The following is a 26,902-nucleotide window of genomic DNA, read 5'->3' as shown; positions in this document are numbered from 1 at the left end:
GTCCGAACTGCCATGAACGAATGAAAACTGGACCTGTGCATCCAGGTTGTACTTCTGCTGTGTTCAAAGCCACCACTTGGCTCTGTCCTCCTGCAATTTCTTTGTGGCTTGAGGTAGACATAGGATCCGTACCAAACTGATGCATCTCGGATGATGACAAATGCTGTGCAATTGCTACATACATTACAAAGGTAACAATGGGTGCTTAAGGGTCTGTTCTATGACAGTCAAGTTATATGACAGAGAAGAAGAAACAAGTTTTTTTTAAATTAAATTCTTTAAATTTACAGTACTATAAAAAATGAATGGGTTTAAATATTTCCAGATCTACCAGAAGAATTATTCAAACTAAGTTTATAGGTCTAACTTTCCCATACATCACTCTAAATCAGGAGGGATTTCACTAGACCTGAACATAAATAATTTATGATCTAATGGGAAATGTTCTTCACGTACCAAAAGCTTAAGAAGAATTCCCTCTCCAGCATGAAGGTCCCAATTCAGCAAAACGCACACTTAACATTGTAACTGCTCTACTGAAGTATCACGTATTAAAGAAAAAAAAATAGTCACCTTTAGAAAGGCTTGGTTCTAGTTCCAATAAAAAAAGCTTGGTCTAGTGCAGGCATTACTCCCAAGAACCGTGCCAGCATCCACGATCACGTTATTGGTAATACCCACTAGAGAACGTGTCCATCTTCCTTTCAGCTTTATTACAATTGGGAGCAACTCGATCCTGCAACACTGGCTCACAAGACTGCTCATACCAAGCTCCAGCAAAAGAAGAGACCGAGGAACACTTTTAGAATGAAGCTCAGACTAAACAGAAAGATATTTCCTTGATAATTTGAGACAGATAACTAGTTCCTTTCAGGCAGTTCTTCCCTCTTAGCAAGTAAGTGAGCAGCATCTCTAGTTTGTATCCAGAGGGAAAAGAGAGATCAACCTTTGTATTTAAACTGATAACTCTTTTAAGCACAGTGGCTCTACCTGCAAAATTGGTTGGACTGTACTTTTGTGCATCCTATAAAAATGGCAATGACTGGACAATAAAGGGCAATTGAGAAAAAGTCTGACTGCTCCCCCCTTTCCTTTGAAACAAGAAAGGAAGACAGGCATCTTAGAAATTCTGCATTTCAAAGTTATCTTTTTTCCTTTTGTTGGGGGGGCAGCAAAATCAGACTATTTAAAGAATTGTCTGATGATATTTTAAAAGGCTCTGGTTACACTGCCTGGGGGAGTTGAACAAAACAAAGGTAATTCAAAGATAGCGCACACGTTTGTGATCTGCCTCAGCCTGGTTGCTCCTGCCCTTGATCGGATGCATCCGTCTTGTAGGGATTTCAAAGGAAACTTCAGCACGTGAAATACTGATCCCTGCCTCTGCATTGGGAGCGAGTTCTGAACCACGATTTATACACGTACAGCTCACATGAGTCAACAGGACCAGTCTTAGGTACAAGTCACAGGTCAGATGCATTTGCACATTCTAAAGAGGCGCATGGTAGCATATCCCACTAGGTTTTATTCCATATTACTCTTTATAAACAGTAAATACATAAGATGCATTAAAGAAGCCAGGAGACACACGTACAATCTGGTGCCCACGCCACAAGGATTTCTAGTCTCTTTGCAATGTCCCATTCCCATCTGCTATTGAAATCTTTAGCAAGTTGCTTAGTGTAAAATTTATCTCATCGAACTTAGACAAATAAAATGGGGACTTCTACATGCCGATACATTATCAAGATCTCCTTCATGATCCAAAACACAGTTACTTCCTTCTAATGGGGACAGGTAATAATAAATTGAATTCCAGGTGTGGTTCACACTGACTGTTCCTGGAGGTCAGACAAGAGTCTGTATGTTCGGATGGGTTCCACCCTGCAGACTTGGGCTGGGCCTCAGGACAGCAAGTAGAAAAATCCCCAATCATCTCAGCGGGCACCAAAACTGGCATCTAACCTACCCAGCAACTTTGGCAGGTGCTTTTTTGTTGTCGTTTGGTTTGGGTTTTGGGTTTTGTTTGTTTGTTTGTTTTTTAAACTAGGCTTTTAGCAGTTTAATGGTTCTCCCAGCCAGCATCAAAACACTGTTGACAGTCAGGAGTCCGGCTCAGCGCTCCAGGCTTGGGAGGTTCTGTGCCAGACTGACTTTTAAAAAACGTTAGAGCTCCCATATCACTTCAATACTTCTGAAGAAGAGAATCTGCTTTGTTTTGCTTTTCTAGAATTTAATACTACTGTCAACTCTTACCTCTTCAGATATTAAGACTACTCACTTAAGCACAGTAAGTGTTATGTATTAGCGCTAAGAGAAGAATTTTACAACTTTTATTCCTGTTTGGAATAGCATTGGGAAATACAACATATTTTCACTTACATAATGCATCGTTTCAATTCAGATAAATGAAATAGAGCATTATATATGCCTGTTTAACTGTGAAAAAATGTTTTTAAATTTTTAAAATTTTTTTAAAATTCAAATTTTTAAAAAAATTAAATTTTTTAAAATTTAAAATTTTTTAAAAATTGTTTTAGAGCAAGAGAAAACTGATGCTGCCAATAAACACAAATCCAGCTTTGAATTGAGCAGGCACATTCCTACAGCTATTTAGTACATGTGCGTGGGCCAGAGATTTAGACACAGGTCCAGTTATAAGTGAGTGCCAAACTTAGGCTTAGTCTCGAACACAAACAACAAGCAGATCCAGCCAGCTGCGAGCTGTTCACTGCCTGGGCTCCAAGGTGACAGATACAACCCAGTCCTGCTCTGACGCTGGGACAAGGAGGATTTTCCTTGGGCGCATCCTTGTTAAAACACCCGAATATGTTTTGAGCCGATACTGGCTCCTGCCCAGCCATTCGGGTAGCGACCGGCAGTGAAGACACGTCGAATATTAATGGTATTGTCCTTCTGAGGCAACGGAACTTGCATCTTCCTGCTATTTATTTTCTCCACCATAAGTAGAATTTCGTTATTTATCTAAGCTGAGAGGTCTGTTGTGGATAATTGGGAACTGATCCTGCAATGTACACACGCGGTATTGGAGGCTCAAGAGTAAATGCTGATAAAAACTTCTGGATCCAAAAAATTTTTAGCAAACATGATTCTGCACACAGATACTAAGACTCAATCTAGGAATTAGCAGCATAAGCTAGATACTGTGTTAATTATAGTTAAGGAACAACATACAATCTATTTGATGGATATAAAAGCATGCTTTCTCCCTGTATGAATCAGTGTATCGTTCACTTTTTATTCACCTTTAGCTCCTCTCTGGCCTGCACCACTTTGCTGACAAAATCTTTATTATTTAGGGTTTTCCTCTAGAAACAGGGCTGCCTTCCTGCATCTGAAATACAGCCAGAGAACGTTCAGCATGGAGACCTTTCCAAAAAGGTGGGTTTTTTCCAGCTAGGAGGGTGGAGATGGCTACTTTTGAGAGTTTTCGTGCTTCCTGAAACGCCTTTTCACCCGCAATGTAAATAAGCGATGACCTTCTGTTCTGATCCACAGGTCTGAGGCAGAACGGTCCTGCGCATTCTTATAATTTCCACAGGAACTGGTGCGATGCCAAGTTCATTTCAGCTGCTGAAGGAAACTGCTATACCTCAAGTTCAGCAGCCTTAATAGCCCTGAGCCCATAACATAATAACATTATTCTGTATGTTAGATGGTGCATAAAACGCATTACACCAATATTTAAACTATCATGGAACTGACCAACTGAACAAAAAATTGTGCCAAAAAAAGGAAGATCGATTTTGAAATGCCCAAGCTTGGCTTTGCTCCAGTTAGAATACAGTTAAAATAAATAAGTAAAATTACTGCAAGTCCTCTGCGTACTTAAAAACAAACAGAAAGCCCCTAACTGATTGTGATTCCAATGTATTCTACTTTAACATTTCATGAAAACAAGTGAAGGTAGAGCCGGAATGTAGTTTAAAAAGAAAAATCAAGAATGTTTCACTCAAAAAAAAAAAAAAAAAAAAAACCACACCCACAAAATGTCTTTGTGCTTTTCTTTCAAATTGAGTTTGCAACAAGCTCGTATTTTATCTTCAACTTTACAGCATCCTTTGCATCTTTAAACCAGAACAGACACTGTCAACAGTTACAGTTCAGATCAAAATCAAGCCATATATATATATATCTCTCCATATTCTGTTCAATCAAAATCCCTCTGATTTTAAAAGCTTGCCAATTTGCCATATTATCATCTCAATAATTCCTTTGCCTTGTCTGCACAATCACAATAAAGCCATAAAACCCCATTACTTTGATCTTATACAGAGATATATATACACAGATATACTTTTTCTACAAATACTGAATAATCTGCATGCATGTATTAGGTATCTGCTACTGGTCTTTTTTTTTAAAAAAAAAAAAAAAACCTTTTATGTGCTTATCATATATTGTTGTGGAAAAGCATTCCAGCCTTCAAAATGGTCCAGTGCTCTTTCAAGTGCTGTTTATTCATGTGCCTTTGAAATACAGACACCGTTCATATACTCACAACTTGTTACCAGTGTTAGGGAGACACGTAACTCCGCACAGACAATAGAAATCGAGCGTTTTGTCTCTATTGACACCCACTAAATTAAGGTAAAAATATCTCTCAAGTTCCTTCTAAGATGCTTATCTGTGTACTATCGAGGTGCCTTTCGAAACTAAAGAATGTTCATGATTAAGGCTCCTCCAGCATGTGGTGATAACTGAACATCAGATGATGTTTGATTAGCATATTTGACGAAAGATTTGCCTTTTCAATAACGCTGTCTATGAAGCTGAATTAGGAATACCTTTAAAGCGGTCCCACTGTCAGAATAAGTGATTCCGTCACTTATTCCCGCAATGCAGTCTGCATAAAATCAATTCTGGGCAGTTAAAAGTCAGTGCTGTCAAAAATCTTGCCTGGACATTTCAAGTTCATAATACCTCAGAAGTGGACATTAAAATCACCAGTCTTTCACTGGGAAATGACTCAGACAGAAAGCAGCAAGCAGCACCTGGGATGTTACCGAAAACAGCCCTTGCCCACTGCTAAGTACCATCTCCAACATAATTCTCAAAGAAAATCCAGTTACCCTTCCTTTTGGGTGGCTCTGGCAGCCAAAACTGAAATGGCAGATTCAAGTATAACCTCCTTGGCAATATAAATCAGTGTGTGCTACATTCAAATCCCTAAGTCCAAAGGAAAACAAAACAAACAAAAACAAACAAACAAAACCCAACCACACAAACAAAAAAAACCCAAACAAACAAAACAAACAAAAAACCGCAACACAAAAAACCCCTGTTGATATGGCCAGAATTTAAACTATGAATATTCAAAGTAGCTGCATTTCGGCTTCCATATTTTTTCCATATAAAGGTTCTAGCTGTGTGATTTGGGGTGGGGGGCATGGTGGAGGGGGGGAATATTTCCAGGTACTACTGAAAACACCACTCTTCTCTTGAAAAGGCTGGGTCTGGTACCCCCTTGCTCTAACCAATAAGTAATATGTTTATTTCATTACTGATGATAAACAGATCAATAAAAGGGTATTGCATGCTAATTTCCCATTGATACTGTAATCCTGTTCAGTTAATAAGCATTTCTTCTTTGTGGACCACTGTTCGCAGTGCAGACAGTATTGCAAAAGAGATAGTAAAGCAAAAATTGATGCGGGGAAAATCACGCCCCCTCAAGAAATCAGAAAAGCCTGGATACAAAGTGATGCTTCCAACTCTTTCCCAAAGTGTTTTTTATTCAACTATTGCTTTTCTTACTACTTAAAAATGTGCTCAAAATAAACAGGAGAAAAGGTTTTAATATTTACAAGATGTCATTGTAGTAAAATATTAACATATTTTCCTCCTTGCGGAACAACGGTTTACTCCTGCTGCCACAGAAGTACGCAATGGGTTTGAGTAATTCAGTGTGTACTGTCCAAGCTTCTCCAGCACACACGTTGCACCAACACTACCCAGGACTAACTCCAACGTAATTTGTACTGTGCTAACCTGTTAAATTCAGACCTGCTCGAGCCTGAGGGGCAGAAACAGAGCAGCTACACTGGGAAAGTTTTGCACAACGCGGACCTGAAAGGGGGAAGAAGAGGCACGAGGCCATCCCAGCACTAAGACAGGCTGTACTAATACCGAGCTTTGCTCAGCCTGCCTGGCAGCCCACGCAAGGGGATGGGGGGTCACAGAGTGTCCCCTCACCGCCATGACACCAGTGCCTCGGAGCCTCCTCGCTCTCCTGGGGCTGAATCGGCTCCTTCCAGCCTCCAATTCCTCTTCACTGACTTGAGCAACGTCACCACGGCTTTCAAATGATCTGGAGTTCAAAAGAACCGCTGGGCAGAAACACAAACTCTTCGCCAATTTCAGTGTCTCCTTACCTAATACTTTCCCCTTCTGCAGCGCCATAAGGGTGCTGAGAAAGCAAATATTTCGGCCGCAGATGGTCGGGCAAGCCCGGGTTGGTTGAGGTCACCCCAATTTGGCAGCTGTATTTGCCAACCCTGCCTCCTGCTCCGGGGCGAACAAGCAGCCGCTCACTCCTCTCCTGGCCTCCTCCCAGGCCACGTCCCCACAGGGCGACCTGGAGGTCTCATTCCATCGCAGCCAGGCCTCAACCCAGCGGAGGTTTCCTGTTGTAGCTCCTCCCCAAGGCTTGATGTTGCCTCAGGTGTTGAGGACAGGGTTATTAATTTTCCACAAGCTTACGGACTCTTCCTTAATTCACCTGGAGGGTTACAGGCTCCATCAGGCAGACTTTCAGTGTCAAACCTCCCAGCTCCCCGAGATAAAACATGTGATGCCCAGTTTCTGGGGACAAGGGAAGAAGCAACACCAACTCAATATGCTCTCTGTCCGGGACAACAGTAAATGTGTATGCTCTCTACGTCTTTCGACATCAAAGAGGAATAGAATATGACAGCTGGGGCTCTTTCCAACACTTTCAAATGCTTCACAGGCCAGCACTTGTTTTTATTGTTATTCTTACGCTTCTGAAATAAACAGCATGAAATAAACCAACGCTAATTGACAACAGCTTACAATATGACAGCCAAATAAACCAAGCTCAAGATCTGGAAAGGTTTTAATTATCTACACTTCCAAATACAAGGACAAGGGTAAGGAGTAAACATACCCTGGGTCTATCTGCTAATGCCATAGCTTCTCCCCCAGCACCACAAAGATGCCAAGTTAACTATCATTAATTATTAACATCCTCCCAGCCTTTACAGTTAACACTGGCATGTTATAAACTAAAAAAATACAATTAAAATTGTTTGCCTGCCTTATTTGAATGAGGCAGCCTTAATTTTGTAGGTTTGGGCATTTTAATAGCTGAAGCTTTTGTCATTGCTTGCCTGTTGTTTTCATTATCTGAAACTATTGGAAGTTAAAATACACTCAAGCCTACAACGTTCACTTTGAAAATCTTCATAAGTAAGGTTTGGGTGTGCAACCTGCAATTAGACTAGAAAATGGACTATAAAGTGAGTTTATTAACATTTGTAAAGAGGAAGTCAATGATCTGAGAGCTTGTTTTCCCCGTAGCTTCAAGAAGTGAGAATTTACTAAAAATAGTGTGAGGCAGGGAAAGAGTTGGAAGGAACATGAAAGGGGAAAAGGGAATAATGGGAACACAGAAATATTTTCAATACCTGTTCATATACCATGTACTCCACAGAACTAACAGGTATCACAACGGGTTTACAAAACTAATGTCACAAGGAAAAGGTTTCTGACTATAACGACATCTGACCATGCTTCCTTCTATCCCGAGGGAACATACTCAAGTAGTACAGAGTTTATAGAGGCCATGAATGAGCACAAATACAATTCAGTGACCTCCAGTGTCCTTGTCACACACATGTGATATTTATGCACGTGAGGCTAATCTGAAGCCTCTCTCAAGCTCCCATTCATCACTAGCCCATCAGATGCTGTCTCGACCATATATCTCTACCTGGATGCTTCCTAATCTTTGGCTATTAAACAGGGATAAAACAAAAATTTTATACTGGGGCCCTATCACTCAACTATTTGGACCTTTGTGGCCAGCTCCTTTTGTAAAGGAGCCAAATGTAACCTTCATCGAGGACTCGTCCTGTGTACATAAAACTACTTAGCGAGAGCGTTCACAAGCCAAATTCCCAGGTTATATACATCAGTGTGGGTCCGCTCAGTTCAATGGAGTCACACCAGGTTACACCAGCTGAGGATCTGGCCATACATTTTCAAGGCACTCTATAAATTAATTAAGCTTTATAGCAACTTTGCAAGGTTAAGCAGTACAATAGCGAAGTGAGAAAAGTGCAAGAACTCCAAGTCAATGGCATACCAGGAAATGCTGCTTCCCAGAGGGCAAATATCCTGACTGCCTTTTTTTTTTTTTTAAAAATGTGTGTTCTGTCCTTCCTCAGACAAAACCTCTCTCTAAACTCCACAAAACCAAAAATATTTGTAGCACCAGGCTGCAGCATTAAGAATTTAAACTGGAAGCTCTTTACATATGTGCATGAGAGTACTGGAGGAACTAAGAGACCAAGTTGGGCAGCTGAAGTTGTAGTGACTTCATCCATTTGCTTAGCCTGGCCACAGAGAGAAGATAACAAGATGTTGAGTTGCCTTGCATTCATAACAGCCAGGGAGTTATCCTATCTGCTAATAGCAGCAACAGTAGAAATAAAGTGCTTAGGTTCTGTTCAGATTTTTTTCCTAGAGTTTTAAACAGCAGTGTATAGTCAATAGAAATCCTCCTGCTTCCCACGTGCTTACAGAAGGCAGCTTGACACCAAGAGAAGTTTGGAAACTCACAGAAGTGCCTCTTTTCCACTGTGCTGAAATGGTTTCTATGTTTTTACTCAGTAAACACTGACAAAAAGGCTGAGACAAGGAGCAAGTGAAAACAAGCCTAAAATGGAAGATTTGAAATCTATGAAAATAGCCCTAGAAACAACTAAGGTCTCACCCAGCATAACCAAAGACCACTGAATTTCACCTAACAATTCTTGCAATGACCCAACCTAGCTGTTCCGCACTGTGTCTTATTGCCCCATACCCACTCAGCCCTAACCCAACTCATTGCACTGGAGGAAAGACCAGTAACTTTGAACTCCTAGATTTACTGTATTTGCAAAGGGTTTCTACAGGCTGTGCTGAAAGGGCTTGGGAAGGCTCCTGCGCTTTCTCCTGCTTTTGCATACCTACAACCTTGGCCCAAATTACCCCGTTACCCCATATGTATCACTTTAGCCCCACAAAAATGCAGAACGCAGCTTATTCAGAGCATCTTCCTAAGCCACAGCTCAGAGTCCTGCCTGGCAAAGATGACTGAAGAGCAGCTGGAACAAACTCCACCACCAAAACAGCTTCTTCACTTCAACCCCGGCGATCCCGCAGCACAGCGTGCAGAGCAGGAGCGAGTCTTCAAAGGCTCACCCTGAGCATCAGCCTGACCTTCGGCATCCAGAGCAACCTCAGGCCTTTATCCGAATGAACACAAACATCCCACCAAATCTAAATCACAGCCTTTCAAAAACACAAGTGTTCACAGCCACAAAACAAACTCCGGTGCAGCTCCAAGTCTCTGCTGTGCCACATGCAGTACGGAAGGTTTCCGGCTGTCGGTCGGGGTGTATAATAAGCCTGATTTATAGTTATCAGCATGGGACTTGATTCGAAAGCTCAATCACCGTGACTTCTCACAGTGGGGTTTGCATGCTGCAACGGGTCTCAAAATTGGAGAGGAATTTACCTCCCGCTGCCGAACATTACATAACAATCAACAGAAAACAAGCGGAGAGCAGCAGGAGGTCCCCATCATTAGCCTGCAGAGTCATGTTAATGGAGATGTACACACACTCATCTATCTGCACTTATTATGGGGCTTGCCAACTGTGGGATTACATGGCAAGAAAGACTTCAGGACAAGGAGAGAGACAAGATAAAGGCAAAGAGCTTCAAAGTGTAAGTCGATCCACTGAGATTTCCACGTTAAGATGAGAGATGGAGGTCGGGGGGGTCTAAAGCTCACGTGGAACAAAAGCACTCACAAGTGTTGGGAGGTGTGGATGACCTTGCATGTCGCAAAATGCTGCTCTGCATAAATAACAGTTCTACCTTCGCGTTTTGCCTCTCTTGAGCATGCTGCCAAGGTGACAGTTCCACCTCCACAGAAGCATGTTACGTGCCCACAAACTTTTCCAAAGTTATAAACACCTATCAGTATTGGCCATGTTGGTCTGCATCCCAAAATAGTCACAGACTTCAACATCAATTAGAAGTTTCAGATCAGACATACAGTAGCTCCTGTAGGTACTTTCTGCTGGCTTGGCATTCAGAAGAAAAGGAAAAACCTAACCTAATTTTAAACGCCATTCAAAAGAAGAGTTCACTTAAACCTTAACATTTCAGTTGTAGTTTTGTTTAGAGATGATATCTTCAACATCACAAAAGAACTACAAAACATTCCTACATCTCACAAGCCTGAGGGACAAAACAGTTCCATTTGTTTGTTTGTTTTAATGAAAAAAGTGGTTGAACGCCTAACAACTTACCAAAGATGAACCAAGTCGGCAGCAGCAAACAGCCACATCTCACCTCTCTCTCCAGCACCACTCCAACTTTTGTAAATATTCCCTTCCCCCCCAAGTCAGCAATTTATTCCTCCCCACAGGGTAAAACCAGTAAATTCATTCTATAACTCAAGTATACAAGGTTAAGAAAAGGTCAAGACACTCCAAGTCCCTCTATGCTAATTTAGCATGAAGGAGGCAATCCATTTCCCCTTCCCAAACATCCACTAAACGCAGAGCATCTCTAATGGCCCCAGACTTTTCTCCTTGACGTTTCAAATATTCTTCTTGGATCACTAAGTTATGGATCTAACTCCTGTTATGTCTTTTAACAAAATTAGAAGTGACAGTTTTAAACAATCATTATGTTATAATCAAATCAACTGGAATGTCATTAGCTTTCTAGATTGCCATTTTTGTTTTCTGATTAGTATTGTGGTTCCTGTAAGAAACACTCTTTTCTTAGCTGCCACAAACAACTAGTACATTAACCCCACTCAGATAATATTATTTTTGCCCTGGACCAATTACTAGCCAAAGGATAGGTCTCGCCATTTCTCCTCTGCCTCCCCCAAAACATGTTTTCCCTCTGTTTCTCCCCATCAACAAATTGACCCAGAAATATTTGCAAACTATTGGTCATTTTATATTTTAAAATGAATAGCCCCCTGCAGAATTCAGCCACAAATTGATCTGTTTGCACAAGGATCTGGACCGTATCTGTTGCAAGGACTAGACAGGACAAGACAAACCAGCAGTAACTGAAAACCCCTTGCTTGCTTCTGAGTATTTTTCTTTTAGACATCCCTTAATACAGAGTAAGCTCTGCCCTACCTACCCATTTCAGTTCCCCTTTAACCTGAATACTCATATCAACTTCATATGGGGAAATAAACTGGCAGTGCTGAGAGCTAAAGAACAATAAGGGAACAATATAGAATTGAATTTAAGAAGTGCCTGTTCAGTGAATCACAGAATCACAGAATCACAGAATGTTAGGGATTGGAAGGGACCTCAAAAGATCATCTAGTCCAATCCCCCTGCCAGAGCAGGAAAACTTAGGTGAGGTTACACAGGAAGGCGTCCAGGCGGGTCTTGAATGTCTCCAGAGAAGGAGAATCCACAACCCCCCTGGGCAGCCTGTTCCAGTGTTCTGTCACCCTCACTGAGAAGAAGTTTCTTCTCACATTTAAGTGGAACCTCTTGTGTTCCAGCTTGGACCCATTACCCCTTGTCTTACTGTTGGTTGTCACCGAGAAGAGCCTAGCTCCATCCTCGTGACACCCACCCTTTATATATTTATAAACATTAATGAGGTCACCCCTCAGTCTCCTCTTCTCCAATGCTCAGTGATTTCTGAAAATCAGGTGTCCAGCCATAACACCACTGAATTGTTCTTATTCAATGTTTCTTCTCCCCTTTCCCAAGACATATAAAGCCCCAACAGTGGTTAAGAGTCTCGAATGAGTATCAGCTATTGTGTCAGTGAATCACTTTGTTCTTAACCTACATTTAAACTATTTGTAATTGTGGGGCAGGAACAGTTTTGCTTCTGGACAAGTCCCACCATGGGAGCCACGACTAGCAATTACTAGCACGGCGATAAAATAAAATAATAAGTACAAGTCAAGAACTAAGACTTAGAAACTACTAGTTTTCAAACATTTTATTTTTTTAGTTTAAGGGGGAAGAAATTAAGCAATAAAATGCTTTTCTGTCAATTGGGCCTTGTTTTCACAGACAAATTCTCTTTGCTACAACATAGTTCAGGCCAAAAACCTATCCCTAGATTAGTAAACCTTAACTCGAAACAGCCAAGTGATATCAACTTAGGAGTGCCAAGGACCTTCTGCTTCCATTTCGATTGTTTTTTCTCTGGGAGATCACCAGAAGTAATCTACCAAAAAAGCATGTCAAAATGCTTCATACTGTAAGCCAACAGCAGCGCTTCTTCACTGTCTTACCTTCATCGTCGTTGCATTACTACAGTAATTTAAAAAACAAAACTCACCATGAATTTTTAAATGAAAAATAGTTTATTGGGGAAGGGGGAGAAAAGGTTTTATAAAAGCACAGAAATTAAGTTGTTATCTGCAAACAGTTAAAAATAGAGTTATCTCGGTTTGTAACTGCCATCTTTTATCTTCAATTAAAAATTCCTCCTTGGCTTAGTTCACCCAGGTTTGATACTTAGGCACACAAATCCACATCACATTAAATTGGTGAACAGAGAAACAGGAGCACTGACGAGCACCCCCTGCCCTTGGTGTCCCGACAGGGAGAACGGGGCTGAGCAAAGCGAGCTTGTCCTGTCCCCTGTGATGTGCACAGACAAGGGACCATCCCCGCTGTCGCGCCAGCACCCTTCCCTCCCCTCACTGTATATTTATAGGCACCTGCTGGCTCAGCGCAGGATTCGTCACCACGGATTGCAGCAGCTCTGCTGTGACAACCTCGCGGGGCAGCATTTGCCAGCACAGAGCATCATCTTGCTCACTCCACAAATCCAGCAATTTGGGAGTTGTGTCAGAGCTCCACAGTTCAGCGGAGGGACTGGCCTTTTGCCACACAAAGCAGCCACTGTGCAAATCACGACCTTCGCTTTTTCAAGACAATACTAATTCCCATGTTTCCATCAACAGCAACGGCAATTTGAAGGAACACAAGACTCTGCTTTTAGCATATCAAGAGCATATCCTTGGCAGGGTCAGGACACACATCAGTCAGGAGAAAAATATTTTAACTGCCTTTTACTCTTGTTTTGACCATGGTTTATGTTTTGCAACCACGTCAAGCACCGATAGCTTAACAAAGCAATATGAATCGCACCTAGGATTTCTTCTAGATTAGGAACACGCATGACAACAACCAACCAGAAACAAGTGGCAGCAAGGGAAGTCACATTGCAGCGCAAGCTACTTTGGACCAGCTTTAAATCCTGTGCCTTGTTATCCATAGTCAAATTAGACAATTAAGCCCATGGTGAAGCCCCGTCTTTGAGTGCCAGTGACTCAAGAAGGCATTATGGGAGATGTCTGGTTTAGAACTTAAAAGTTATCAATTTATAGTCCACTCGAAGTACAACTGGAACTACACTGTATATTCTCACATGCCACCTACTGGTGCCTTGTTTATCTACCAACTGGATTTTACAGAAAGCCACAAATACAAGGAGCATTTATGAATAGTGTTCAAACTGATTTTTGAATGGACTCAAGGGGTCAGCTCAGAAAACAGAGGTCCCTGTTCAGATGCCTTAGAAGATGATTAATTATTATTGCTGACAACTTCAGTCAGGGACCAAGACCCCACAAAGATGGTGAGAAGCAACACAAAGGGATGCAGGGCAGAAAATGCTGCTCAGTACTCATGCAGATTTCCCATGAAAAGAGAAAGAAAACCAACCAAACAACCTCACACACACCGAGAGATGTCATGAGAGCAAATCTCTGCTCACTGCTCCTACTGCAATCCCACCGCCAACGCAGTTATGACTGCACATAACACTAGTGGCATTCCGAGCATTTTCTCAGCTGCGCATTACAGAAAGAGTCTTGCTTAATCAACTCAAACTACTTTTTTTTTTTAAATTAAACAAGAAAAATAAGAGTCTGTCCTCCTTTATTTAAAAGGAGAGCTGTCAGGTTATGACCTAAGTCTAACCAAAAGGAAGGATGGGGAGAGGAAGGGGGGAGTTGAGAAAAATCAATGAATCTACGCTAATAAAGGTTATAGGAGTAAAATTTACGCTGGATGCAAGTATGATCCTGTAGTCTTTTTATTTTTTTGGCATGCTGCCCCAGCATGATTTACGTCGAGATAACATGATGGAGCCTCCACCATTGAAAGGAATTAAATAAAAATGCAATAAAGGAGTACAAAATCAATCCGCTTACAGTTTTGTTTAATAAAAATTCATGAAGGATGGGCGGGCAGGCCCATAAGAAATACACCAGTTCAATGAGGGGGCTCTATCAAGCCACAGCCATTAGAGTGTAGCAGCAGGATGGGATTATTGAACATTAGCATGAGTTAGCTGTGTGCCAGTGTGTTGAATATGCCTCAGTTCCCCCATCATTCCAAGCTCTGTCATTGCTGCCAGTCAATAGCGCATCTATCACCTGAAATAATGGCCAAGGAAAGTACAGAAGATGGGGATTTGACCTTGGCTGAGAAGCTGATCCATGGGGATTTTCCAACAGGGGAACTATTTTTTCAGCCAGGATAGTGGAAAAAAAATTACAGTGGACTCAGGCCACCCCTGGATGTTAGTAGGGTTACATGTGCTCCTCCCAGGCCAAATTTGACCCCCAAGTTGTCATTTTTCACAGCTGAGTGACTCTTCTGCCCCCTGGAAGACACTTGGGTTAAAAAGTTTGCATTTATTTTCCTAACTACAGTCTGAAGCCTGAATACGCAAGCAAACAAACGTGCCCTGGGCGTGGTAAAAAATTAATTTCAAAATCCTACTCTGACTTTGTAAGAGGAGCTGTAAGGCTTGGCCTCACCCTTTCCCTCCAATTGGCATTTTAAATGTTATTGCTTACAGTCATCCTGACAAAAAAAGAGGATTTTGGTGTTCACAGGTTACACGGGCGAACGCCTGAGAACAGAACACAGCCAATTCCACACAGCATTTCAGAGATTTTCCACCAAATGAACAGTTGGACTGATAATAGAATAGAACTATTCCAATTTCTACCAGAGCAAACCTTCTCACTTTCAGAAAATTAATTTGCTCTGTGCTCAAATCCACATTCTTTAGTTCCTTTATTATTACACAGAGTTCAAATACAAACACGGCTGAAAAATGGACCTGTGTGTTGCATGGGCAGAACCGAGTTTGCAGGTCTGGTGTGAAACGTTCCCACTGGAAGCGCTGACAAAATACGCTGAGTGTGTGATGTCCCCTAGTGGTCAAGACACACGGGACTGACAGTCAATTAACGTGTTCAGCTAATTCCTCCACTAGCCAAAGGTACATGCTGAAACCTCCCAAGATCCGCAGCAAATAAAGACCAGTACAGGTAGGATGAGACAGATTCAGGTTTACACACACCTGCGACGGGATGCACACAGAACAGAAACGGGGATGTGACTCGCTCCCTCCAAGACCAGCAACCAATAATGCAAACCCCAAACTCCTTTCCCCTTTGCTCAAGTCAAAAAAAGTTAAATCTTTTTAACAGCAGCAGTGATACCACCATGTTGCAAGTCTGCAGACACCCATGAGCAGATAAAAGCACAGAATCCATCGGTCACCGTAAATTATCCCGGCGTCTGCTTTGTGCATGAAATTTCTCTGGGAGCTTGGCTGAGACAACACTCCTGAGCTTCCCCAAAAAACCCCGAGACCAAGCAGCACTGCCCTGCCCGTGATTCCTTAGTAGGCTCTTCCTGGCTGTTCCAGTACGTTGACTCAAAGGACAACGACCTCTAGCTTGTTTAACAACTTGTCCCTGCTGCGTAATTACACTCCTTTTAATTGGCTCGTGGGGTTTAATGATCTCTTGGGACTCAGCTTCCAGCGTTTCTCATTAGCTGCCGGCACACACTCCTGTTCTGAGGACAGGGGGATGTGCTCCAGAACGGAGCACTGGCAAGGATCTCTCAGGTTCACAAATTAAAGGCAGCCCAGCCAGCCTCACCACCACGTGTGCTCCTCCGAGCCGCCTACATCCCACCCAGAACGCACACGGCCACCTTTGGAGAGAGAGCCAGCCCCACTCACATCTGATACCAATTTTTTGAAAGAATTAGGGAAGGCAGAAGACAGCATGGATTGAGAAGCCATGGCTTGGAAGATGCCTGACAAAAGCATAGAACGGAATGGATATGGGAGCCATGCTTAACCACTTAGACGTGAGGAACATTTCTCCCTGTTACCTCCTATAACCTCAACTGTTCTAATATTTTTCTTAGAATTTTGCAAACTTAAACTGTTCTCGAAACTATGTCTAAGAACATAGCTAAAATTACAGACAGAATAATATTAAAGCTCTTAATTCTATGCAAAGTTCCTTTGCTCCATCCCAAATGAGCCAGGAGCAAGCAGAATTCTCTGCAACGATGAAGACGCAGTAAACAAAGGAACCTCCCAAGGTTAACGCGGATTAAGGTTAGAAATAACCACCAGGAAGCTAGCGATGAAGGGGAGGCCAAGCAGTGGAGGAACAAAGAGCTAAAATGAACATTTCCATGCCTTAACCACCCGCCTTCCACAGTTACCACTTGCCCACCAAGCCTGACAAACGTAAGCCTGGAAACAGCCACACTGGCATATGACAAAGCGGCAGCATTTCCATCCCACCCCATCTCCTGTATACACTGTCCTACAGGAGGTACTCATGGAAAGATAGAGTATGTTCTGGAGTTACAGGACGATCAAAATGACTTCCCATACCTGCCAAACCCTGTCGCACTCTGTTTCTGGACTGCAAATGCTGGAAACAACCTCTTAGAATTAAACCGTAGTTACTATTCTGAAAAGTTATGAGACTTGACTCATCCTTTATTTCCTCCAGACTAGAAGGAAGCTATTCTCAGGTACGCTCAGCCTTTCAGAGACCTCAGGCTAACAGCACCAGAGGAGGGATGGAGTTTTAACAGGCAACTTTTTGGGCAGAACATCTGACCTTGCTCACGGCTTCCCAACAGAAACAAACCCATTCACGCAGCCGTCCTTATACCAGCTTTATACCCATGTGGTTTCCAAAACTACAGATTTGTTCTGGTGCAGTTCAAATTCTCTCTGATGAAAGGAAGACAGTCAAGGAACAGGTAACTATTTCCGAGGGGTTTGCTTGTTTTCCATTGAATTTATTTCCACCAAATTAAAATCTTCTTCTCCCATACTTTACCAGTGTAAAAAGGGAGAGGGATCAACTGAGGGAAAATGACACATCTTCTCAATATTACATGATACAGAAACCAATACCAGAAACCACCATCAAGAAACCAAACACTTCTTAAAGTAGAAGGTAGTTTTTCTTAATAACAATCCACAAGTAAACATTTCAAGCCAGATATTTGTCACACACACCAGAACGTGCATGTTCCCCATTCCAGTCACCAACAAGCCACGGTGCAAACAACGCGCTGGTGGCACATTGCATTCATCATTCTGGTTGGAAGAGGCCCTCAGGATCAACACGTAACTTACCTTTTATCTGCCCTGAATTTATAGCTTTCCACAGTAAAAACCCCAGGTACAAGGGCACCTCACAGCTTGTGTAGCACAACTGGCTGCAACATGTTACAAAGGAGATGTAAATTGCCTTCCAATAAAACAAACATGTCAAATCCCCATCAATTACAGTAAAGCCAAGGTTTCCATAGAAGAGGACATGATAATTTTTTGCTTTTTGTCACTGTTTTCCTTCACCAGAACGGAGAAATTGTAAAGTTTGAGCACGGGCTACATTTGCATCATTTGTATTTTAAGATAGATTATAGAAATGTAAGCAGGACGGCAAAGTGGGTTGTAGAGTGGGTTAGAAAACATCGGCAAAGAGATAACTGCTACATCCCAAGCAGCCAGCACCAAAGGCTGCTCACAGGAGGATGAACCAAGGACACGATACATCACAGAAAATGGAAAAGGATATTTGACATCTGGTAAAGGAGCAACACTGTGTTAAACTTATACTGGCAGGGCCTTGAGATCCAAGTAGTTTTCTATTACTTCTCAGCCACGCTCGGCAGGTTTGTTTGATTTTTCCATCAGAATCCTGCAGCTCAGTTCACTTTACCAGAGGGGGAAGTTGCTGGGAAAGGGACTGAGAAACAAGAATCTGTCAAAGAGTTGTTTTATTTCCTACAGTACTGGCTGACTGACCAAAATCCTATAAAAGAAGAAAAAAAAAAAAAAAAAAAAAAAAAGAGAAAAAAGAAAAAAGAAAAAATCAAATTCAGGAAAAAGCCCTGAACGTGTCAAGGCTTTTGGAACAAATGGCACAATAGGTTTTTCCTGTAGCTATAGGCATGTATTTCTTCTTATTTTTTATTTATTTATTTAAGCCCCTGTAACACACCATTTCCCCCAAAGGGCTGCAAAGGTTCAAAGGCTTTGAGAGCACCGATAAATCATGACCACATAAATGTCCTGTAGCGAAGTTTGATTCTTATTTACCCAGGGTCTTTGGGCCAGTGCTCAGTCTGTGTTGGAGGAGGCAGATTTACTTCTCCTGAGATGCCCTCAATTCACAGAGTGCTCATCTTTCAAGCAGCACCACTCTCAGCCTCAGCTGCCAAAACACTTCTAGCCGCAAGTTTCCATCATTTGCTTTATCACACTTCCCTTTCCCCTCCCAGATACTGGCCTAAACTAAGTTATGTTTAGAAATACCTTGTGAGTAGCCAGACTGGGAGTCAATGAATCTCTGTAAATCACTGCCATATGCAGAAGAATTTCAGCCTTCAGTGAGCTCTCTCCTTACACCATCCCAAGCTACGATTCCCCCTCTAAAGTAACGCTTAGAACTACAGCACTTTGTATAGCACGGTAGGAAAGCTTGGCACACGTATAAGGAGACTACAAGAATGGACTATAAGATGCAGAAGGTTGAAAACAGGACAGAGATACTGGTTTAGATGAATTGGATGCCCAGTTGCATAACTAACGTGAAGGTCTGTCCTGCAGGCAGTAACACAGTCTAACAGTCCCTGCTCCACAGCAACGACCATCTATTCATCCAGCTCCACTAAGAGCAAAACAACAGCAGCAACAGACGTTCCAGCAGTTTGATTAGCATAAGCACCTGATCTTGTAGCTGGTTCTCTCAGTTAAGTTACTTAATTTAACATTCATTCTTTAATGTCAATGGATATTCACACCAAATCCACTTTGAAGCACTCTCTTCAGTTATTCACAGACAATACAGCTACAGGTATTCACTAGCAATTTGTGAACAGAATCCATGTTAGTCTTAATTTTTCAGAAAGCCGTTCAGGCAGGGAACAGAACCAATACCTAGTGAAGTAAATTAACGACTTCCATGACATAAAACTGAAACAATACAGATGCAGATGATTTTCAGATATGTACATGGAAAAAAGAATTAATAACGACAAATTATACCAAGCCATTTGGCTACAATACTCTGAACTTTTTGAGAGAGAAACGGAGCGAAAGTCTTCAACCACTTCAGATGCGGTTCTGTGCATCATTCGTTAGAGAGACACATTTGCCAGACTTACGAACTAAAATCAACTGTTGGATTCAGCAGAATCTGACTGGGACACATGCAGGTATAGTTCCAATTGCAATAGTAATGCACAGAGAGAATCACATCCTCGGGCATCAAGAGCCTTGAACTCTGCAGGAATCTGCACAGCTCTGCCTTTTAGGAAAGGCTTTTTGTCATTAATAGTTTAGAAGCGTGGAAGGGAAATGTTGGCAAAACCCTAGCAGCAGCTGGGTTTTGGGCATATTATACTGCAATGAAGATCACCAGTAATTTTCTGTAAAACTCGGGTAAGGTGTTTAATTTCTGGATTTTCATTTTCCCAGCTGTAAAATGGTCCTGTGCAGATAAAAGGCTCAATATATGAATGCAATACAATAAGAACCATAAAAGTGCTACCTGGTAGCAGAAGGCTTCCCCCTCTGAATTCCCACTCTTTTTTGTCCAACAAGTTTTGTCTTCGAATTGCAGAAACTCCCGGCCAGAGGACACGCGCTTCAGCTGAGTTACAAAGCCACGTAAATTTAAGGTAAACCAAATAAATTTCAGGCAATTTTTATTTATTCCATGTTTACCTTTTTTTTTTTTCCCTTTGGTAAAAAAAAAAAAAAAAGCCTCTAAACATCTGCCATATAGTCATATCTTTTGAGTTTTTTGGTCAACGTGGTCACCACATGATGCTATGGTGTTTGAGTTGTGTGCACTGGATGAGGAGATTATTGGAAAATGAACAGGAGCCCATCTCCCAGTCATTGACAGCAAAAATCCGTCTTTAACGTAATGGACACATATAATTGTTGTGCACCCTGTTAGACACACCAAGTGATTGATACAATGCAAAAAGGAGGGGGGTGAAATTACGATGATCTATGAAGATCTTGCTGGAACAGAGAAAGAGGAAGAAAATCATTTTAAATGTGATTAATATAGCAGCAGAGGGGGGAAGAAAGGAAAGAGAGGGGATTTGTTCCCTGTTATAACACTCTACTCCCATGCAATACTGCTTAGCAGGAAAGCCTTCCAGCTGAGGGCTATGAAACAGTTATCACTGTTAGGTGATTAAGTTACTAATTCTTCAGGGAGAAGACATTTAGAGGCCCATATTAAAGGAGAGCGAGGCAAAATTACATTCCGTTTCAATTTAGTTTAGCAATTCTAGTGATTTAGTTAAATGAAAAGCAATTGTTCCAATTAATAGTATTGAATGTTATTCATCAAAAGTGTCAAAACAGCTGTGTTGGTGCATTAGTAACCTATTCTCTTGTCAGAGATATGGATAATTCCCCGGGATTGCACCAGGGAAATGGCAGAGCCGCCAGGAGCCGGAGGAGGGAACGGCGCGTCCTGCGGCGCTAACGGCCGCGGATTCACAGCGCTGCTGTCGGAGCGGCGTCGCGACGGGGTGGAAAGGACGGCTGGCTACACGGGGGTTCAGGAGGGGAAGGGATGTTCCCTTCACCCTCTCCAGTGCCATCCCACACGTGTGCTTCGACATGGTTTGACGTGGCGGAGAGCAGAAGGAACGCGGCTGCTCCCTCCATCCCGCGCCGGCCTCCCGCTTGCACGCAGGGGAGGGTAAGACCCTGCCTTGCTTTGTGTAGAGCTGGTGTAGGAACAATTAGGAAGCCAAACCAAGTGCCGAGCAACCATTTTGATCCGTGCTGAGCCCTCGGCTGCAACAGCCATGGCAGCTTTTCTCATGGAGCTCATCCATCAAAACAGTGATTAAGGAGCTAAGAGGAAAAGTTCGGATGTAACCCCTGAATACAATGGGGTAATAAAACACAATGGTGCTGCTGGCCTGGGAATATGACACTCTGGCACAAGACAGCGCCTTCTATTTTAGGATAAACAGATCCCGGTCTGAACATGGCTGAGGGCATCCTGGAGCTCATTAATCTGTATGGGAATGACAGGGACAGGATAACAGGTCCGATAAGGGTTTCCTCCAGCCTTTTCCTCGCACCACGCAGGCCCCCGCAGCCATCTCGGCTATCTCCACTCAATAAGGCTTTATACGCTTCCTCCCAGGACCCATAATTGCCGTCTCAGTGCAGGCGACACTATCGTCTTCCTTTCCTTTCAAATTTCCACAGCCTTTTTATGGGAGATTAGAAAATCCTGTCTGTTCTGGCCTCTGCTGTTTGTTTTCTCCAGGAGCTAAAGAAAACTCAATGCGTGCAGCTGAAGGACAAGGGAAAAGAAGGGTCCGAAGGGCCCAGAAGAAAGCTGCTGTAGCTTATGTTGCCGCTCGGCAGGGCCCCTCACCCAGGACGATGCCTCCGAACCGCCTGGGAACAAGGCGAACCACGTCCCAGTCCCATTCCCAGTACAGCACGGGGCGGCTGTGGGATCCCCCGGTCACACCATGAGCCAAGAGCTACAACAGCCTGATGGGTCAGATGATGTTTCTGTTCTCTTTAAAAAAAGCAGTCAAAAAGAATAAAAATATGCTTTTTCTCCCTGTCTCTGATGGTATCCTTCAGTCAATGCTCCTAATGCAAGCTGCCCCGTGAATGCAATGAGTTGTTGAGATTTGATCTTCCTGGCTTCCATTGCCACAGATTATACCCTGGCAGATACCCCACTCTCACCCACACTGAAATAGCCAGATGTTCATGTCGAACATAAGCTCAAGTGAAAAATGCACCATGCCACACCATACTGGCAGTGCTGTAATTGAAATGTTATTTACTAGGGGGGAGGGAAATTATGTCCCTTACCTATACAAGCCTTAACAGTTTGGCATCACCTGCTCACAGGCTGAGGAGGAGGGAGACTCAAGAAACCTGTAACTGTAAAGCCTTCTCCAGCCTTACAAATAAAAATAAATAAATCAAGTATCCTCACCAGGTTTAGCACGCCACAACGTTCCCTGAAAGCCCCGGATTGGAAGTGAACCTACAGCAGCTTTTACCACAAGGGCTTGAAAGGACACGGAAAATATCACCTTAACATACTGGCTCTGTATTTTGTTATGACCTCAGGTGCTTTGCTGCTTCAGTAACGAGGCTGCTAAAATACAACTTGAAACCAGAACAATTAACAAAATCCCCACGTGCTGGTCTCAACACAGGCAAATGAACACACAGTAAATATGTGCTTCACTTTTGAAGAAGGTGGGAGAGCAACCATGTAACTTAAAACCAGTGATCGGAAGAACGGAGTGGCCCCATGAAGCCCTCACCAGACTACAATTTAGGGGTTTGGCATGAAGGAAGCTCCTGTTTGGCAATTCTTATTTTCTCATTCCAGCTCAGGATAGTAGGATTTTAAATGCCTGCAGGGCATAGCAGGTTACTGATAATAAAACTGAGCATTTTAATACCCCAGAGTTACTGTAAGTAGATATGCCTATTTTGGCGCACGTGGCTCTATCTTAGCTGTATTTCAAACATGCCACATAACATTTATTATGAAGAAGAATTAAAGAGCCCTTCATTAATTATTTGTATTACCACAGCACCTAAGGGCATTAATCACACATCAAGGCACCATTCAGCAAACAGTGCCAGAACACGGTCTGCCCAAAATCAAAATTCAGGCCAAAGAAAAAGCAAAAAAAGGCACAGAAATAAAAGAATGCACACAGTGTGAGAAGCATGGGGTGATAGCTCTGGTCAGCAGGAGAGACTGACACCAGAGCACGTTCCCTACCATAAAATCACCTGCACACATCCCAGGTGAGGAAATTTTTTTAAGAGAGATTAGGTGGGGATTGGTCCCGTCCCTCGGTATTTGATAAGAACTGATCAGTGTGTTGAAGCCAAACACAAAGAGAAGTTGAGGAATAAAGTGAACAACTTGCAGCTGTTGTAGGGAAGAACCCGTGGGGACAACGATGAGCAGCCAGGTTCACTTTGAGTCACGTTATGGGTCAAGAGGACTCTCGGAAGATTCTTTCCAGGTCCATTCCTTTGATTTTATGATATTTTAAAATAATCTGAAAATAGCTAGGAAAGTTCTTCGGTCATGTTTCATGAAGAGTTAATACCAGCACTGTTCCCTTGCTCTGAGAAAGCCAAGGCACAACCACGTTGAGAACAGCACTGTCACCCATGGCAGAGCCCAAGGCAGCAAATCAAAGCTTCAGCACACACTGAACGTCATCATCTCCTGCCGAAGTTAAACATCCGTAATACACGAATACCAGCTTCTGATATTAAAATGAATCTGAAGCAGAAAATTAAAGCTTAGACTCTGTCTAGATGGAGAATAATAACTAATATACCAGATAAGTTCTTTCCGCCTTTTCAGTTCATACACCAGCTGGTCTCCCACACCCCAGGCATTTAACCTCGGTTCTTCTTGCACAGGTCCAGCACTGACTGGGAGCAAATTCATTCTTTCTTACCCTGTTTCCCAAAAAATAAGCCCTAGCATGACTTTTCAGGATTTTTGAGGATGCTCGAAATATAAGCCCTGCTCCAAAAATAAGCCCTAGTTACAGTTGATTTTAAAAGTCAATTTAAATAGTGTCCAGGCAGCTATACATGTAAAAAAGTAAGCATCTTCTGGAGGAAAAATTAATAAGACAATATCTTATTTTGGGGAAAACAGGGTAACTATCACTGGGAGTCATTCATTCATAATCATCACTGGGACTCTTACTGCCCCATCACTTGGAAAATGGGACGTGTCTGAAGGTAATAGGCAGCAATTATTTAAAACAGATGTATATTGTGAAGTGAGCTGACTGGCAAATAAAATTGATTCCCCCTACCCACACGAGCTTTCGAGGTTTTGGTGTACTAAATAAAAGCAAGTTTAAATCTGAAATGCCACTGTTATACTTCACATGCCCTGTTTTCCTCCCAAGGCTCCTGCATTAAACTACATCTCATGCCATACACTGTGGGCAATAACAAAGGGCAGAACGGAGCAAGAACGTGCCGCATACAGAGACAACAGCGAAATGAAATTAATTCATATGTGCCAATGCGCTTTTACAATTTTACAATAAAGTACTTAATTTCCCAGCTGGAACTTTTTAAAATTCCTACTTCACCTTTTTGTTGTTGTTGCTTTTGTTTGTTTGTTTTAAAATAAAACCAGGCTTCTGGACAGTAATTAAAAATGTTCTCTTCAGTTAAATAAAAATAAAATTAAAATAAAAATAATAATAATAATTATTATTCTATCCAGCACCCAAAAGAACTGTTCACCCAAATCTGACTGTAGGGGAATTTGGCTGACACAGAAAGGATTTTTTTTTTTTTTAAATTATTTAGGTGCGTTCTCAGAAGTTATCAACTAATCTCCTCCTCCTGTTTCCTAATACGTGAAAAGGCCAGATGCAGTAATCTATTAGAGACATGATATAATTGTACTGTAATCATAACAGAACAATATCTGCACATATGCTTTTGTTAAGCGTAGGGCACAGCCTGACACTACTCATTAAAAAACAAATGGAACATTCAACTATAGCTTTCATTTGATCTCACAAAGATAAGCCTTGGTATTGTTATTCCAGATTTTGTGTGTGTGTGTGTGCAGGACACAAAAGCATTTTCTCAAAAAGAAAAACCCAGATTGGTCTACATGGGACAATTGACCAGTGGAACAGCATATTCTGCTATTATTACTCTGGAATAACTTAAAAGTCACTCTCTGAGCAGAGCATTAATACTGAAAAGCAAGCCTAAAACTGTATTTATCTGCCCTTGCTATGCTCATACTGGTCATTTTTCTTAGACAAAAAAACTTCCACTTTCAGATCCAATTGGTACTGTAACTTCTACTATATTATAAATAGTATTATACTCCCTGGTATTGTAATTTAAACCTTGTCTCTGCTTCATGTATGAAAAGTTCTCAGCATAACTAGTAGTTACAGCAGAAAGGGAATTAAAAAAAAAAACTAAAAGAAATTAAACAAGCAGCTGATGTTGCTTTAGAACTTACTGAAGGATGTGCCTGGCAGGAAAGCAGTTAAAAACAAGCCACGTGAAATTGCATATGATATAGCACAGTGATGCTACTGCATTATAAATAATGCTGAAGGATGCATTATTTATATGTTTAATATTGGACTCGCTTATGAAGTAAGTTTCTTTCTCCAGTTTGTCTCCGATGGTAATGGGAAGGCGGGATCACACAGCAGGGCTTGGAGGGAGAGATGATAATTCAGAGAAGTTTGGGAGGCAAAACACTGAAAAACATTGAGTGGTGCCCTCGATTGCATTTCCTCAGTTTAATAAGCAAGCTGGAAATCTCAGAAGGTTAGGGGCTCGGCTTTCATTCACTTAAACATTCAACAGGGGGAAAAAAAAAAAACCCTTGGATGTTTATCTGAGCCTTATCCCAAGCCTGTGTCCTTCAACAGCTGCAGAGCTGGCACGGAAATACGCTGAGATTTCTGGCACCTCCACGTCTGGTCACTGTTTTAAACCAAAACTGGAGAAAGACTCTGCCCCATAAAAGTGTTTAAATTGGCGCTTGCCGAAGGGTGGAGCCAACAGCCCCGCAGTGAGCTCAACCATTTCACACGCTCGTTTTCTCTTCCCGCGTTGACTACAGCCCTTTGCGCGGACCCAGCGGAAATACTATTGCTACAAACATCTCCTTCCCTTGCTGCATTTAAAACTACACTCGCAATTTTTTAAACAAGTGCGACTACGAGGCTAAAAGCACAATAGAATCTGGTTGTCATCCCAAGTCAGGGCACTAGTAGAGGCGAATTTTTGCTACCACCAAACACCCTGCCCTTCAGCCAGAACTTACCAGCTCTGTACAAAAATGCCTATACGGGGATTTTATCTGCCTGTTATCCCACGCAGCTTCACAGCCTGGAGCGGTAGATATGAACCATAACCGTCTTTTATTTGCATCAACATACAGAGCTGTAAACGGTGGCAGCTGAGGAATGGAGACAAGTCCCATTCATCCACTGCTGCCAGAGGGCAACCAGGTTTAGCTGGAGTTTGGGTGGACAACCAGATTTTTCTGCAAAAGTGTCGGTTCCAGTAGGTTAAAAACCGCTCTCAACAATGATTACAGAGCCATTGGAGAAGTTAACGAGTAACAACACTGTCTAATCCAGCCTACGCAATCCAGAGCCTTGGGGGAAAATTAAAGCATTTTTGTGCTTTGTTTTTGTTGTTGCTCCCATCCAGCTTTGCCTCATAA

Source organism: Caloenas nicobarica, chromosome 15 (genome assembly GCF_036013445.1).
Source record: "Caloenas nicobarica isolate bCalNic1 chromosome 15, bCalNic1.hap1, whole genome shotgun sequence".
NCBI lineage: Eukaryota > Metazoa > Chordata > Aves > Columbiformes > Columbidae > Caloenas > Caloenas nicobarica.
This window is presented reverse-complemented; position numbering follows the sequence as displayed.